Genomic DNA, 17478 nt, shown 5'->3' on the forward strand with positions numbered 1-17478 from the left:
CATGTCTCTGGGTCCATTCTGTTCATCAGGTTTGCTTTGTTCAATATATTCCTCAAATAAGTGAGATTATGTGATATTTGTCTTTCTCTGATTGGCTTATTTCACTTAGCATAATACTTTTCAGGTTCTTCCATGTCATATCAAAGGATAAGAGATCTTTTTTCCTTAGAGTTCCATAGTATTCCGTTGTGTATATGTGCTATGGCTTTTTCATCTACTCATCTATTGATGGACATTTGGGCTGTTTCCAGATCTTAGCAATTATAAATAGTGTTGCTATGAACATAGGGGTGCATATATTCTTTCTGATTGGCATTTTAGACTTCTTAGGATATATTCCTAGAAGTGGGATCACGGGGTCAAATGGCAGTTCAATTTTTAATTTTTTGAGGAAACACCATATTGTTTTCCATAGTGACTGCACCTGTCTGCATTCCTACCACCAGTGTACTAGAGTCCTCTTTTCTCCACATCCTTGTTGTTTGATGATTTGTTGATGGCAGCCATTCTGACAAGTGTGAGATGATACCTCATAGTCATTTTAAATTTCATCTCTCTGATGATTAGTGATGTTGAACATTTTTTTATGTTCTTGGCCATTTGTATGTCCTGTTTGGAGAGGTGTCTGTTTAGGTCCTCTGTTCATTTTTTAATGGTATCGTTTGTCTTCCTTTTGTTGAGTTATATGAGTACTCTACATATCTTGGAAATTAACCACTTATCTGATGTATCATTGGCAATTATGGTCTCCCATATAGTGGGTTCCCTTTTCATTTTGATGGTTGTTTCCTTTGCTGTGCAGAAGCTTTTTAGTTTGATGTAGTCCCATGTGTTCATTTTTTCCTTTGTTTCTCTTGCCTTAGGCATTGTATCAGTGAAAATTCTGCTGTGTGTGATGTCTGAAATTTTGTTGCCTACATTTTCTTCTAGGATTTTTATGGACTCATGACTGACATTTAAGTCTTTTATCCATTTTGAGTTTATTCTTGTGTATGGTATAAATTGGTGGTCTGTCTTCAATTTTTTGCATGTAGCTGTCCAAGTTTCCCAAACCATTTATTGAAGAGGCTGTCTTTACTCCACAGTATGCTCTTGCCACCTTTGTCAAATATTAATTGAGCGTAATGCCTTGGGTCAAATTCTGGGTTATCTGTTATGTTCCATTGTTATATATGCCTGTTCTTGTGCCAATACCAGCTGTTTTGATTGCAATGGCTTGGTAGTATAACCTGATATCCAGTATTGTGATCCCTCCTACTTTATTCTTCTTTTTCAAGATTGCTGTAGCTATTTGGGGTCTTTTTTTATTTCCATATCAACTTTTGGAGTATTTGGTTTAGTTCCATGAAATATGACATTGGTATTTTAATGGGGATTGCATTGAATCTATAGATTGCTTTGGGTAGAATGAACATTGTAATGATGTTGATTCTTTCGATCCATGAGCAAGGTATATGCTTCCACTTTTTAATATCTTCCTCTATTTCTTTTTTCAATTTTCTATAGTTTTCTGAGAACAGGTCCTTTACTTCTTTGGTTAAGTTTATTCCTAGGTATCTTAATTTTTTTACTGCAATGGTAAACGGAATTGGTTTTTTAGTTTCTCTCTGTGAGTTCACCGTTGGTGTATAAGAATGCCATAGATTTCTTGACGTTAATTTTGCATCCTGCTACTTTGCCAAATTCATTTATTAGTTCTAGTAGATTTTTGATGGGTTTTTAGGGTTTTCTATGTACAATATTGTGCATCTGCAAATCATGACAGTTTCACTTCCTCCTTTCCAATTGAATCCCTTTTATTTTCCCTCTTATCTAATTGCTGTGGCTAAGACTTCCAGTACTATGTTAAATAAGAATGGTGAAAGTGGACATCCTTGTCTTATTCCTGTTCTTAAAGGAAATACTTTTAGTTTTTGCCTATTGAGTATGATGTCGGCTGTAGGTTTTTCATATAAGGCATTTATTATGTCGAGATATGATCCCTCCATTTCCACACTGCTGAGCATTTTTATCAGAAATGGGTGCTGGATTTTGTTGAATGCTTTTTCAGCATCTATTGATATGATCATATGGTTTTTTACTTTCATTTTGTTTATGTGGTGTATCACATTTATTGATTTGTGAATATTGTACCATCCTTACATCTCTGAGATAAATCCCACTTGGTTATGGTGAATAACTTTTGTGATGTATTCCTGGATCCAATTTGCTAATATTTTGTTAAGAATTTTGGCATCTATGTTCATCACAGATATTGGCCTGTTGTTTTCTTTCTTTGCAGTGTTTTTATCTGGTTTTGGAATTAGAATTATGTTGTCCTCATTAAACAAGTTTGGAAGACTTCCTTCTTGAATTTTTTGGAATAGTTTGAAGAGAATGGGTGTTAGATCTTATTTGAATGTTCAGTAAAACACCCCTGCGGAGTCTTCCAAACCTGGGCTTTTATATGCTGCGAGTTTCTTGATTACATTTTCAGTTTCCTTAATTGTTATTGTTCTGTTCAAGTTTTCTATCTCTTCCTAGTTCAGATTTAGGAGACTGTGTGTTTCTAGAAATTTGTCCATTTTGCCTACATTGTCCAATTTATTGGCATAGAATTGTTCATATATTTTTTTAATGATCCTTTGTATTTCTGTGATGTCAGTTGTTACTTCTCCTCTTTCATTTCTGATTTTGTGTATTTGGGTTCTCTCTTTTTGTTTCATTGATCTTTTGAATTATTTTTTGTTTTTGTTTTTTAGTTTCTATGTTGTTTATTTCTGCTCTGACCTTTACTATTCCTTTCCTTTTACTTGCTCTGTGTTTTTCTTTTTATTTACTTTCTAGTTCTTTAAGTTGTAGGGTTAGAAAGTCATTTAAATTTTTTTCTTCTTTCTTGAGGTAGGCCTGTAATGCTATGAACTTGCCTCTCAGGACTTCTTTCACTGCATTCCATAGATTTTGTGTTCTTGTGTGTTCTTTTTTCATTGGTTTTCAAAAAGTATTAAATGTCTTCCTTCATTGGCTTAATAATCCATTCATTGCTTAATAACATGCTATTTGGCCTCCATATGTTTGAATGTTTTTGTTGTAATTGATTTCTAATTTCATGCCTTTGTGATCTAAGAAGATGTTGATATGATTTCAATCTTCTTGAACTTGTAGAGGCTTAGTTTGTGTCCTAACATGTGGTCTATCTTTGAGAATGTCCCATGTGCACTTGAGAAGAATGTGAATTTTGCACTTTTGGGGTGTAATTCTCTGTAGATATCTATTAAAGCCATTTGCTCTAGTACATCATTTAGAGTCTCTGTTTTCTTGTTAATTTTTTTGTCCAGAGAATCTATCCAGTGATGTCAGCGGGGCGTTGAAGTCCCCTACTGTGATTATATTGCTGTTGATTTCTCCTTTGAAGTCTTCCAGGATTTCTTAAATGTATTTTGATGTTCCTATGTTGGGTGCATATATGTTTACCAAGGTTATATCCTTCTGTTGGCTAGATCCTTTCAATATTATGTAGTGGCCTTCTTTGTCTCTAGTTATGGCCTTCATTTTGAAATCTATTTTATTGGATATGAGTATTGCTATCCCAGCTTTTTTTTCTTTCTGTTTTCTTGGAAATTTTTTCCCCATCCCTTCACTTTCAACCTATGTGAGTCTTTTATTGTGAGGTGGGTTTTTTGTATACAACATATATATGAGTCATGCTTTCTTATCCATTCAGCTACTCTGTGTCTTTTCTTTTTTTAAATTATTAATTTATTTTTGTTACAGATGTTTCTCCTCCCCCCCAATTATTTCCCCCTTCTTCTCCCTCCCTGCCCTATCCCCACTTTGTTCTCCATGTCCATTGTTCATGCATACATGCATATAAGTTTTGTGGTTTATCTCTCCCCCACCACCCCCTCTTCTGGGGATTGTCAGTCTGTACCCTACTTCCGCGTCTCTGGGACTACCCCATTCCTCAGACTATTATGTTCATTATATTCCACAAATAAGTAAGATCATATGATATTTGTCTTTCTTTGCTTGGCTTGTTTCACTTAGGATAATACTTTCTAGGTCCTCTATGTCTTCTCAAAGGATAAGAGATCTTTCTTTCTTATAGCTGCATAGTACTCCATTGGTGCATAGGATGACCCAACCAACCGAGCCATACCAGCCATGGCTAACGTAGTGTTATTTTTACACTTATATTTTAAATGGGTACATGTAGTTCTTGATCAGGACATTCTAAAGATGATGAATTTAGTCTTGAGAATCACCTTTAATGATAAAACTTGTTCAAATATATATGTAATACAAAATGTATAATAAATTTGAACATGGTTGAAATGTTAACAGTAGTTGAAATTACATTTAAATACTCTAATAGCCTCCCCCTTCTTTTACTGACAAATAAAATGTAATTTTTCAAACAATGGTGAAGCTCTGATTTACAGAATTCACATGATGTTTTTTCCTTATTGAGGAGAAATGCATATAACACACAACTAATTTAAAGTATGTAATTTGTGCATGCACAACGTTGTGGAACAACCACCTCTTTCTAGTTTCAAAACTTTTTGTCACCCAAGAATATCACTTCATACCCATTAAGTAATCATTCTTCATTTCCTTCTTCTTCCATCTCCTGGAAACCATAATTTGCTTTCTGTTTCTATGGATTTTCCTATTCTGGATATTTTATACAAAAAGAACCATATAATATGTCATCTTTGTGTCTAGCTTCTTCCATTTAACATAATGTTTTTGAGGTTCAACCATATTGTAGCATATATCAATACTCCATTTTATTTTATGGCCAATAATATTTTATTTTATATATATATATATATATATATATCACTCTTTATTTATCCACTTATTTATTGTTGGACATTTAAGTTATTTTCACCTTTTGGCTACTGTGAATGTTATGAATGTGCATAAACAAATTTAGTTTGAGTATGTTTTCAATTCTTTTAGGTATATGCCTAAGAGTGGAATTTCAGGATGAAATGGTAACTCTACAGTAGTTATTATTTTTTAGAAACTGCCAAAATGTTTTCCACAGAAGCTGTCCCAATTTACATTTCCACCAGCGATTCATAAGGGTTCTTATATCTCCACATCCTCAACAACCTTATTTTCTGTTTTATTTTATTTTGTTTTTGTAGCCATTCTAATGTGTGTGAAGTGGTATCTCATTGTGTTTTTAAATTTTATTTATTTATTTATTTTATTGTAGTAAGAGCAGATAACATGAGATCTACCCTCTTAAACTTTTAAGTGTAAAATATTGTTAACTTACAGGCATAATTTTGTATAGCAAGTGTCTAGAACTTACTCATCTTACATAACAAACTTTTTACCTGTTGAACAGCAACTCTCCCTTTCCCATTCCTCATTCTACTTTCTGTTTCAATTAATTTGACTGTTTTAGATACCTTGCGTAAGTGGAATTATGTAGCATTTGTCTTTCTGTGACTGGCTTATTTAACTTAGCCTAGTGTCTTCAAGGTTCATCATGTTGCCATAGATAGCAGGAATTCCTTCTTTTAATGGTGGAATAATATTCTCTTGTATGTATATATCACATTTTATTTATCTATTCATCTGTTGATGGACATTTAGTTTATTTTCACATTTTGGCTATTGTGAATATAATACATTTGGGAGTGTATATATCTCATTGAAATCCTTATTTCAATTCTTTGGATAAATACTCAAAGTGGGATTGCTGAATTATATGGAAATTCTGTTTTTAATTTTTTGTGAAACCTCTATACTGTTTTCCATGGTGGCTGCATTATTTTATATTCCTACCAACAGCATACAAGGGTTTTAATTTTTCACATCTTTGCTAACATTTCTTATCTTTTTATAAATAATGGCCAACCTAAAAGGTATGAAATAGTATCTCATGGTTTTGATCTGCATTTCCCTGATAATAATTTTAAGCTTTCCCCCACACTTGTTAGCCATTTGTATTCTTCTTTGAAGAATATTCAATTCCTTTGCCCATTTTTTATGGCTGAGTAGTATCCCATTGTGTAAAGGTACCATAGATGTTCCATCAATTCACCTACTAATGGACACTTGGGCTGCTTCCAAATCTTGGCTATTGTAAATGCAATGAACATAGGGGTGCATATATTCTTTCAAATTAGTGTTTCAGGTTTCTTCAGATACATTTCCAAAAGTGGAATTGCTGGGTCATAAGGCAGTTCCATTTTTTTTATCCTCACCCGAGGACTTTTTTCCATTTTTGTTCAGTTAGAATGAAAGGAAGAGAGAGAGAGAAAAGAATAGTGATGTGAAAGGGACACATCAAGTGGCTGCCTCCCACACGATTCTAACAAGGGCTAGGAACAAACTGCAACTAAGTTACATGCCCTTAGCAGGAACCAAACCTGCCCAGCTGATGCTCTTCCTGCTGAGCCAAACCAGTCAGGGCAAGGCAATTTCATTTTTAATTTTTTTGAGGTAACTCCATACTGCTTTCCACAGTGGCTGCACCACTCTGCATTTCCACCAACAGTACACAAGGGTTCCCTTTTCTCCACATCCTCACCAACCCTTGTTTGTTTATTTATTCATGATAGTCATTCTAACAAGAGTGAGTTGATATCACCTTGTGGTTTAATTTTCATTTCTCTGATGATCAGTGATGTTGAGCATCTCTTCATATGCCTATTGGCCATCTATATGTCTTCTTTGGAGAAGTGTCTATTCAGGTCCTTTGCCCATTTTTAATTGGATTTTTTAGTCTTAAGTTTTATAACTTCTTTATACATTTTAGATGTCAACCCCTTATCAGATGTGTCAGCGAATATGTTCTCTCATTTAGTGAGTCATCTTCTAATCTTGTTTATCATTTCCTTTGCTCTGCAAAACCTTTTTATTTTGATGTAATCTCATTTGTTTATTTTTTTCTTTGTTTCCCTTCCCTGAGGAATATATCAGAAAAAATATTGCTATAAGAAATGTCCAAGATTTTATTGCCCATGTTTTCTTCTAGGATTTGTATGATTTCAAGTGTAACAATTTAGTCCTTAAGCCATTTTGTGTTTTTTTGTTTTTATTTTTATTTTTAATTTAAAATCTTTATTGTTGAATGTAGAATGTATTACAGATGTTCCTCATTTTTTCCCATTGACCCCCTCCTCCCAACTCCCGCCCACCTCCCGCCTTTTCCCACACTATTGTCTGTGTCCATTGGTTATGCATATAAGTTCTTTGGTTTATTTTTTCCCATCCCCCAACCCCTTTCCCTTTGAGGTTTGTCAGTCTAGCAATGAATTTGTACTTCTTAATCCCTTCACCTTTTTCACCCATTCTCCCAACCCCCCTCCCATCTGGCAACCAACAAAATGTTCTCTGTATCTATGAGAATGTTTCTGTTCTACCTTTTCATTTTGTTTGTAGATTCCATTGTTGATAGATATGTATTCATTGCCATTTTGTTTGTTCATATATTTTATCCTTTTCTTCAAAAAGACCCTTCATCATTTCATATAATAATGATTTGGTGGTGATGAACTCCTTTAACTTTTTCTTGTCTGAGAAACTCTTTATATGGCCATTGATTCTAAATGACAGCTTTGCAGGATAGAGTAACCTTGGTTGTAGGTTCTTGCTTTTCATCACTCTGAATATTTCTTGCCACTCCCTTCTGGCCTGCCAAGTTTCTTTTGAGAAATCAGCTGACAGCCTTATGGGAACTCCATTGTAGGTAACTAGCTGCCTTTCTCTTGCTGCTTTTAAGATTCTCTCTTTGTCTTGAACCTTTTGCATTTTGATGATGATGTGTCTTGGTGTGGGCCTCTTGGGGTTCATCTTGTGTGGGACTCTCTGTGCTTCCTGGACTTGTATGTCTGTTTCCTTCACCAAGTTAGGAAAGTTTTCTGCCATTACTGTTTCAAACAGGTTTTCAATTTCTTGTTCTCACTCTTCTCCTTCTGGCACCCCCAAGATGCGAATGTTGGCACGCTTGAAGTTGTCCCAGAGGCTCCTTACACTATCCTCATTTTTTTGGATTCTTTTTTCTTTTTTCTGTTCTAATTGGGTGTTGCTTCCTTATATTCCAAGTCGATGGTTTGCTTCTTGGCTTTACCTACTCTACTATTGAATCTGTGTAAATTATTCTTTATTTTAGTTAATGCCCCCTTCATTTCTGACTGTGCATCCATCATTTATGACTGCTCTTTTTGTGCTCTTGAGGCCCTCACTAAGTTCACTGAGGTTCTCACTAAGTTAATTGAGCATCCTTGAAAGCAGTATTTTGAACTCAGCATCTGTTAGGTTGCTTATCTCTATTTCACTTTGTTCTTTTCCTGGGGTTTTGTTCTGTTCTTTCATTTGGGGCCTGTTTTTTTTCTCCTCATTTTGGCTGCCTCCCTGTGTTTGTTTCTGTGTATTACTTAACAAGTGGTATGGGGCTAGCTGAGGCCAGATGCTGCTCATTTGAAAGAATTTAGGAAAACCTGAAGCAGGATCCAAGACAGGCCAATGCTATGGTTAAGCAACTGGCAGCAGCTTGGGTGGGCCTGAAAGTTGGGTGGGGTGGGACCTCAGGGAGTCACCAGGGCAGGGCTACCAAGCCAGGTTGCTGGAGTCCCAGATATGGTGACTGTCTGCCACCCCAGGGAAGGGCTCACCAAAGGAACAAAGACCTCTGACAGCACGTTTGTCCTGGAGAAAGCCCCCTCTCCAGCCCTCGCTCCAGTGCCAAAGAGCTCAGTTCTTCCCTGTATGTCTCTGGTGCCCCTCGAGCTTCCTCCCCTCCACGCTTAGAGGGAGAGAGTCCAATAAGTTCGTGTGCGGGCCCTTTATGGAGCTGCCTGGGGCTCCAGCCACGTCAGCTTCCCTGAGCCTCAGTTCCCGCTGGTGTTTCCAGACAGAATTTATGGGGACTTCTCTTCCTGGCACTGGAACCCTGAGCGGGGCACCTGGTGTGGGACAGGGACCCCCTCAGTCCTCAGGAAGGACCTTCCCAGCCGAGGTATCCTCCTGATTTTTATCCGCCACACGTGGGTGTGGGACCAGCCTGTTTCGCCTCCGCCCCTCCTACCAGTCTGGATGTGGCTGCTGCTTTAATTCCGTAGTTGTAAGACTTCCATTCAGCTTGATTTCAGGCGGTTTTGAATGATGGTTGTTCTGTAGTTTAGTTGTAACTTTGATGTGGTTGTGGGAGGACGTGATGCCATGTTTACCTACGCCACCATCTTGACCGGAAGTCCCCTTAAGCCATTTTGAATTAATTCTTGTGTATGGTGTAAAAAGGTGATCTATTTTCTTTTCTTTTCTTTTTTTTTTTTTTTTGCAACTATCTGTCCAATTTTCCCAGCACCATTTATTGAATAAACTATCTTTAGTTCATTGTATGTTTTTATCTCTTTTGTCAAATATTAATTGACTATAAAGGCATGGGTTTATTTCTGGGCTCTCTTTTTTTGTTCCATTGATCTATATGTCTGTTTTTATGCCAGTACTATGCTGTTTTGATCACTATGGTATTGTAGGATGGTTTGATATCAGATAGTATGAATCCTCCAACTTTGTTCTTCTTTCTCAAGATCACTGTTGCTAATTGGGTTTTTTTGGGTTCCATATAAAATTTTGAAATATTTATTTGTTCTAGTTCTGTGAAACATGCCATTGGCGTCTTGATACAAATTGCATTTAATCTGTAGATTGCTGTAGGTAGTATAAACATTTTAATTATGTTAATTCTATTTATGAACATGGTATATTCTTCCATTTTTTTGTATCTTCTTCAATTTCTTCCTTCAGTGTCCTATAATTTTCTAAGTATAGGTCTTTTACATCTACCCAGGAAAGTAAGACTTGACAGTGATGCTTAACATGGGTCCTCCCACACTCATCCAAGCCCAGTAGAGGGAGTCACAACCAGCGGAACACCAACACTCTCAGGGAAAATTTGGCAGGCTCAAAAATCCACTGAGACAGCCAGAATGGTGAAACAACTAAACAAAGCCCAAATGAAAGAATGAGATAATTCGACAGAAGATGAAATAAATGAAATGGAAATGAGAAAGATATCAGAGAAGGAGTTCAGAGTAATAATCACGAGGAAGCTCAATAGCATGAGTAAAGATACGGAAGCATTGAAAACCAACCAATTGGAAATGAAGAATGACATGACATAAATAAAGAACACATTGGAAGGAATAAACAGCAGAGCAGAGGAAACCAAGGACCGGATCAGTGAGTTAGAAGACAGGGTAGGAAAAAAATCACTCAATCAGAGAACAACAACAACAAAAACAATTAAAAAACAGGAAGACAGGCTAAGAGAATGGTGGGACAATATTAAACGTAACAAGATCCACATCATAGGTATGCCAAAAGAAGAAGAAGAAGAAGAAGAAGAAGAAGAAGAAGAAGAAGGAGGAGGAGAAGGAGGAGGAGGAGGAGGAGGAGGAGGAGGAGGAGGAGAAAATGCCAAGGGTTACATAATATATTTGAAGAAATAGTGACAGAAAACTTCCCTAGCTTGGTAAAGGAAAAAGTTATACAAGCTCAAGAAGCACAGAGAACCCCAAGTAAGAAGAACCCAAATAGGCTCACACCAAGACACATAGTAATTAAAATGCCAAAAATCAAAGACAAAGAGAGAATACTAAAGGCAGCAAGAGATAAGCAACAAGTTACCTACAAAGGAAATCCAACAAGGGTATCAGCTGACTTCTCAACAGAAACACTACAGGCCAGAAGAGAGTGGCATGAAGTAATCAAAACAATGAAAATCAAAGATCTGAATCCAAGACCACTCTATCCAGCAAATAGAAGATGAAATAAAGAACTTCCCAAACAAACAATAACAAAAAAAGACTAAAGGAATATATTAGCACCAAATCAGCACTCCAAGAAATGTTTAAAGGACTGCTGTAATAAGAACAAGAAATAAAAAGAGAAACATAACCAGAATAAACAAAAAAGGCAATAAAGATTCCAAAATGGTGGCAGAGTGAATGAAAGCTACACAGTCCGTCTCCCAGGACAAAACTGAAATTACAACTAAAATAAAGACAAATCATCAGGAAAAAGCATCTGAAAAGCAGCTTGCAAGGACCATATAACCAGGGACACTCACTCAATACTGGTAGGATTGCAGAGGTGCTAGATGGGGGATGGGAGCCCATGGACACCAGCAGTCTGAGCTGTGAGGAGGGCCCTCAGGGTTACATTCCCAAGTGGATCCACAGCGCAGAGCTGGGACAGACACTAAAAGAGCCACAGCCACTCACCTTGGGTTCCGGCAGAGGAAGAGCAAACTGGACTGGAGCTGTTGGGGACACTCGAGATTTGGAGGGCACTCAGAGCTTTTGCCAAGTTGCAGCCATGCAGGACAGTGGCCATCTTACTCCTTCCCAGGGCTCTGGGGAGAGACGGCAGCCCCTCCCTCGGAGATTCAACCCGACCCAGGTGGGCCATTGAGATACAAATTGAGGCTCATTAACAACCAGCATCTGCCCCACCCTTGGGAAATCCCCTTACACTGAGCACCTGAGGGAGTTTTTCATTTAAATGACGACACAAAACTCTTCAAGTAACTGCTGCTGATAGCCTCCAGGCAAAAAGCTGAAGGATAACTGAACCATTCCTGGGCTAGCAACTCTAATCAGAAAAGTAAGACTTGACAGTCGTGTTTAATGTGGGTCCTCCCTCACTCATTCAAACCCAGGAGAGGGAGCCACAAACAGCAGAATACCAACACCCACAGGGAAAATTTGGCAGGCTCCAAAGCCCACTGTGATAGCCAAAATAGTGAAACAAAGAAACAAATGCCAAATGAAAGAACAAGAGACCTCTCCCAAAGATGAGATAAATAAGGAGCAGTTAAACAAGTTAGCAGAGCTAGAATTCAGAGCCATGATCTTGAGAAAGATCAACAGCATGCGTAAGGACATCAACACCATGAGTAAAGACATAGAAATTTTGAAAATCAATCAATTAGAAATTAAAAAACACCAAGAAGAAATGAAGCATGACATATCAGAAATAAAGAACACATTGGAAGGTCTAAACAGCAGAGTAGGGGAAGCTGAGGACTGGATCAGTGAATTAGAAGACAGTGTAGAAAAAAATCAACCAATCAGTAAAGCAAAAGGAAAAATCAATTAAAAAACAGGAGGACAGCTTAAGAGAACTGTAGGACAACTGGAAACATAATAATATTTGCATCATAGGAGTCACCTAAGAAGAAGGAAATGAGCAAGGGTTACAGAATATATTTGAAGAAATAGTGACAGAAAACTTTCCTAATTTGGTGAAGGGAGAAGGCATTCAAGTTCAAGGAGCACAGAGAGCCCCAAGTAAGAAGAACCCAAACTGGCCTACACCAAGACACATAGTAATTAAAATGCCAAAAATTAAAGACAAAGAGAGAATCCTAAAAGCAGCAAGAGATAAGCAACAGGTTACCTACAAAGGAACCCCTATAAGGCTCTCAGCTGACTTCTCAACAGAAATACTACTGGCCAGAAGGGAATGGCATGAAGTAATCAAGGTCATGAAAAACAAGGACCTGAATCCAAGACTACTCTACCCAGCAAGGCTATCATTCAAAATAGAGGTCAAATAAAGAGCTTCTCAGACAAAAAAAAGGGTAAGGGAATACATTAGCATCAAACCAGCACTGCAAGAAATGTTAAAAGGACTGCTATAATTAGCAAGAGAAATAGGAAGAAAAATATAACCACACTAAACAAAAATGGCAATAAATAACTACATATCAATAATCATTTTAAATGTAAATGGATTAAATGCTCCAATAAAAAGACAGAGTAGTTTATTGCATAAGAAAGCATGACTCATCTATATGTTGTTTACAAGAGACCCACCTCACAACAAAAGACTCACATAGGTTGAAAGTGGAGGGATCGAAAACAAATCTTCCAAGCAAACAGAAAGGAAAAAAAAGCAGGGGTAGCAATACTCATATCTGATAAAATAGATTACAAAATGAAGACCATAACTAGAGACAAAGAAAGCCACTACATAATATTGAAAGAATCTATCCAACAAGAAGATATAACCTTGATAAACATATATGCACCCAATATAGGAACACCAAAATATAAAAAAATTTGGAAGACTTCAAAGGAGAAATCAACAGCAATACAATCATAACAGGGGACTTCAACACCCCACTGACATCACTGGATAGATCCTCTAAACAAAAAATTAGCAAGGACACAGAGACTCTAAATGAAGCACTAGACCAAATGGATTTAATAGACATCTATGGAGAATTACACCCCAAACTACAAAATTCACATCCTTCTCAAGTGCACATGAGACATTCTCAAAGATAGACCACATGTTAGGACACAAACTAAGTCTCTACAAGTTCAAGAACATTGAAATCATATCATGCATCTTCTCAGATCACAATGGCATGAAACTAGAAATAAATTGCAACAAGAACGTACAAAGACATTTGAACACATGGAGGCTAAATACCATGATATTAAACGATGACTGGGTTACCGAGGAGATCAAGGAAGAAATTAAAAACTTCCTGGAAACAAATGAAAATGAACACACAACAACACAAAATCTATGGGATGCAGCAAAAGCAGTTTTGAGAGGAAAATTCATAGCACTACAGGCCTACCTCAAGAAACAAGAACAATCTCTAATAGACTATCTAACCTCACAACTTAAAGAACTAGAAAGCAAACAAAAAGAAAACCCCAGAGCAATGAGAAGGAAGGAAATAGTAAAGATCAGAGCAGAAATAAATGACATAGAGACCAAAACAACAACAACAACAACAACAAAAACAATTCAAAGAATCAATAAAACCAAGAGCTATTTTTTCAAAAAGATAAACAATATTGATGGACCCTTAGCTAGACTCACCAAGAAACAAAGAGAGAGAACCCAAATACACAAAATCAGAAATAAAAGAGTGGAAGTAACAACCTGACACCACAGAAATACAAAAGATTGTTAACAACTAGTACTATGAACAACTATATGGCAACAAATTCGATAATATAAGTGAAATGGACAAATTTCTAGAAACACGTAGTCTCCCAAAACTGGACCTGGAAGAGATGAAAAACTTGAACAGACCAATAACAACTAAGGAAATTGAAGAGGTAATCAAGACTCTCCCAGCAAACAAAAGCCTAGGCCCAGATGGCTTCACGGGGGAGTTTTACCGAACATTCAAAAAAGAACTAACACCCATTCTCCTAAAACTATTTCAAAAAATTCAAGAAGAAGGAAGACTTCCAAACTCATTTTATGAGGCCAGCATTACTCTAATTTCAAAACCAGAAAAAGACACTACAAAGAATGAAAACTACAGACCAATTTCCCTGATGAATATAGATGCCAAAATCCTGAACAAAATAATAGCAAATCAGATCCAGCAATACATCAAAAAAATTATTCACCATGACCAAGTTGGATTCATTCCAGGGATGCAAGACTGGTGCAATATTCGCAAATCAATAAATGTGATACAACAAATAAACAAAATGAAGAATAAAAACCACATGATCATATCAATAGATGCTGAAAAAGCATTTGACAAAATCCAGTATCCATTTCTGATTAAAACGCTCAGCAATGTGGGAATAGAGGGATCATATCTCAACATAATAAAGGCCATGTATGAAAGACCTACAGCCAACATCATACTCAATGGGCAAAAACTAAAAGCATTTTCCTTAAGAAAAGGAAAAAGACAAGGATGCCCACTTTTGCCACTCTTATTTAACTTAGCACTGGAAATCATAGCCACAGCAATCAGACATGAAGAAAAAATAAAAGGGATCCAAATTGGAAAGGAGGAAGTGAAACTGTCATTATTTGCGGATGACATTATATAATTCATAGAAAACCCTGAAGACTCCATCAAAAATCTACTAGACTTAATAAATAAATTTGGCAAAGTAGCAGGATACAAAATTAATGTCTAGAAATCAATGGCATTCTTATACACCAATGATGAACTCACAGAAAGAGAAACTAAAAGAATAATCCCATTTACCATCGCAGCAAAAAAAAATTAAGATACCTAGGAATAAACTTAACCAAAGAAGTAAAGGACCTATTTGCAAAAAACTGCAGGACATTGAAAAAAGAAATAGAGGAAGATATAAAAAAGTGGAACCACATACCTTGTTCATGGATTGGAAGAATTAACATCATTGAAATGTCCATACTACCCAAAGCAATCTATAGATTCAATGCAATCCCCATCAAAATACCAACGACATATTTCACAGAACTAGAACAAATACTTCAAAAGTTCATATGGAACCAAGAAAGACCCCAAATAGCCACAACGATCTTGAAAAAGAAGGACAAAGTAGGTGGGATCACAATACCAGATATCAGGTTATACTACAAAGCTACTGTAATCAAAACAGCCTGGTACTGGCACAAGAACAGGCATATAGACTATGTTTTTCTGTTTTCTCTTATCCCCCACTTTACTCCCCTTCTCCTTCTTTGTCTTGTTCAAGAATGTCCTTTAACATTTCTTGTAATACTGGTTTGGTGATAACAAATTCCTTTAGCTTTTTCTTGTCTGGGAAGCTCTTTATTTTTCCTTTAATTTTAAATGATAGCATTGCTCAGTAATGTAGCCTTGGTTGTAGGTCCTTGCTTTACATCACTTTAAGTATTTTATGTCAGTCTCTTCTGGCCTGAAATGTTTCTTTTGGGAAATTAACTGATTCTTGTGGGAGCTCTCTTGCAGGTAACTCACTGCCTTTCTCTTACAGCCTTTTTGGTTTGTTTGATTTTAATCCTGACCTGAGGGTATTTTTTTCTATTGACTTTTAGAGAGAATGGAAAGGAGGGAGGGAAAGAGAGAGAAAGAGAGAGAGAGAGAGAGAGAGAGAGAGAGATGAAAGAGAGAGAGAAACATCAATGTGAGAGAGACATATCAGTTGTTTGCCTTCCACACACACCCAACTGGGGCTGAGGATTGAACCTGCAACCCAGGTATGTACCTTAACCAGGAATCAAACCTATGACCCATTGGCGATCAGGCCAATGCTCTAATCATTGAACAACACTGGCCAGGGCTCTTGCAGCCTTAAGATTCTTTCTGTCTTCACCTTTTGGCATATCAATTATGATGTGTCTTGGCATGGGACTCTTTAGATCCATCTTGTTTGAGACTCTATGTTTCCTAGATATATATATCATTTTTTTTTACCAGGTTAGAAAAATTTTCAGTAATTACTTCTTATTCTTATTCTTTTTGTTAATCCTCACTCAATGATATTTTTTTCTTTGATTTTTAGAAAGAGTGGAAGGGGGAAAAGAGAGAGAAACATCAGGACTCATTATCAAACCTGCTATCCAGGTACATGCCTCTGACTGGGATTTGAACCCCTGACCATTTGGTGTGTGGGCTGATGCTCTAACCCCTGAAACACACCGGCCAGGGCCAGTCATTATTTCTTCAGATAGGATCTCAATCCTTTGTTCTTTCTCTTCTCTTTCTGGTACCTCTTTGACACAGATGTTGTTACACTTGATATTGTTCCAATGGGCCCTTAAATTATCCTCATTTTTTTAAAGTCTTTTTTCTTTCTTCTGGTCTGATTGAGTGCTTTTTTCTACCTTGCCTTCCAATTGCTGATCTGATCCTCTGCTTCACCAAGCCTACTGTTTATTCTTTCCAGTGTATTCTTTATTTCAGATATGGCAATCTTCAGTTCTGAGTGGTCCAGTTTTTATTGTTTCTATGTTCTTTTTCATGCTGTCGAGCATCCTTAAAATTATTACTCTGAGCTCTATACCTAATAAATTGCTTGCCTCCATTTCATTTAGTACTTCTTCTGGAGAATTCTCTTGTTTCTTCATTTGGGGCCTGTTGTTTTGTCTTCCCATTTTGGCTGCTTTTTGTGTGTGTTTGTTTTTATATGTTAGGTAGATTTGCTATGACTCCCAGTCTTGGTAGGGTGGTCTTATGTAGGTAGGTGACCTGTGGGATACAGTGGTGCAGTCTCCCTGACTACCTTAACTGGGTGCTCTAAGCATGTCCCTTGTGCATGGTATGTGGGCCCTCCTGTTGTAATTGAGTCTTGATTGCTATTGGCCTTTTTTGTTTGCACGGGAATGACCCTCAGGGTGGCTGACAGTGAGGCTCAACCCCAAACACAGCATGCAAGCTGCTCTGCAGGTGCAGATCACAGGAAGCAGAATTTGCCTCAGCAGGGTTCGGTGCTTGCCAATATCTCCCTGTGGGTATGCTGCTTATAGAGCTTACTGAATCCTGCTCTGTCGTTGTCTAAAGCTGGCCATGGGGTGTATTGATTCTGGACTCTTCAGAGGGACTCTGATGCAATACCGATGTCAGGTGCTGTCTGTTATTGGCTCTGGGAACCTGTTTGGAGCTATTAGCAATCCACAGCTTGTGATTTTCTCTGCTGGGCCTGGTTGTGTATGGAAGGACCAAGCTGCACACCAAGTTCTGCTTTTACTAACATGGGCCCCAGAAACAGGTTAGCAAAA

The sequence above is a fragment of the Molossus molossus genome, unplaced genomic scaffold (assembly GCF_014108415.1).
Source record: "Molossus molossus isolate mMolMol1 unplaced genomic scaffold, mMolMol1.p scaffold_m16_p_10, whole genome shotgun sequence".
Taxonomy (NCBI): Eukaryota; Metazoa; Chordata; class Mammalia; order Chiroptera; family Molossidae; genus Molossus; species Molossus molossus.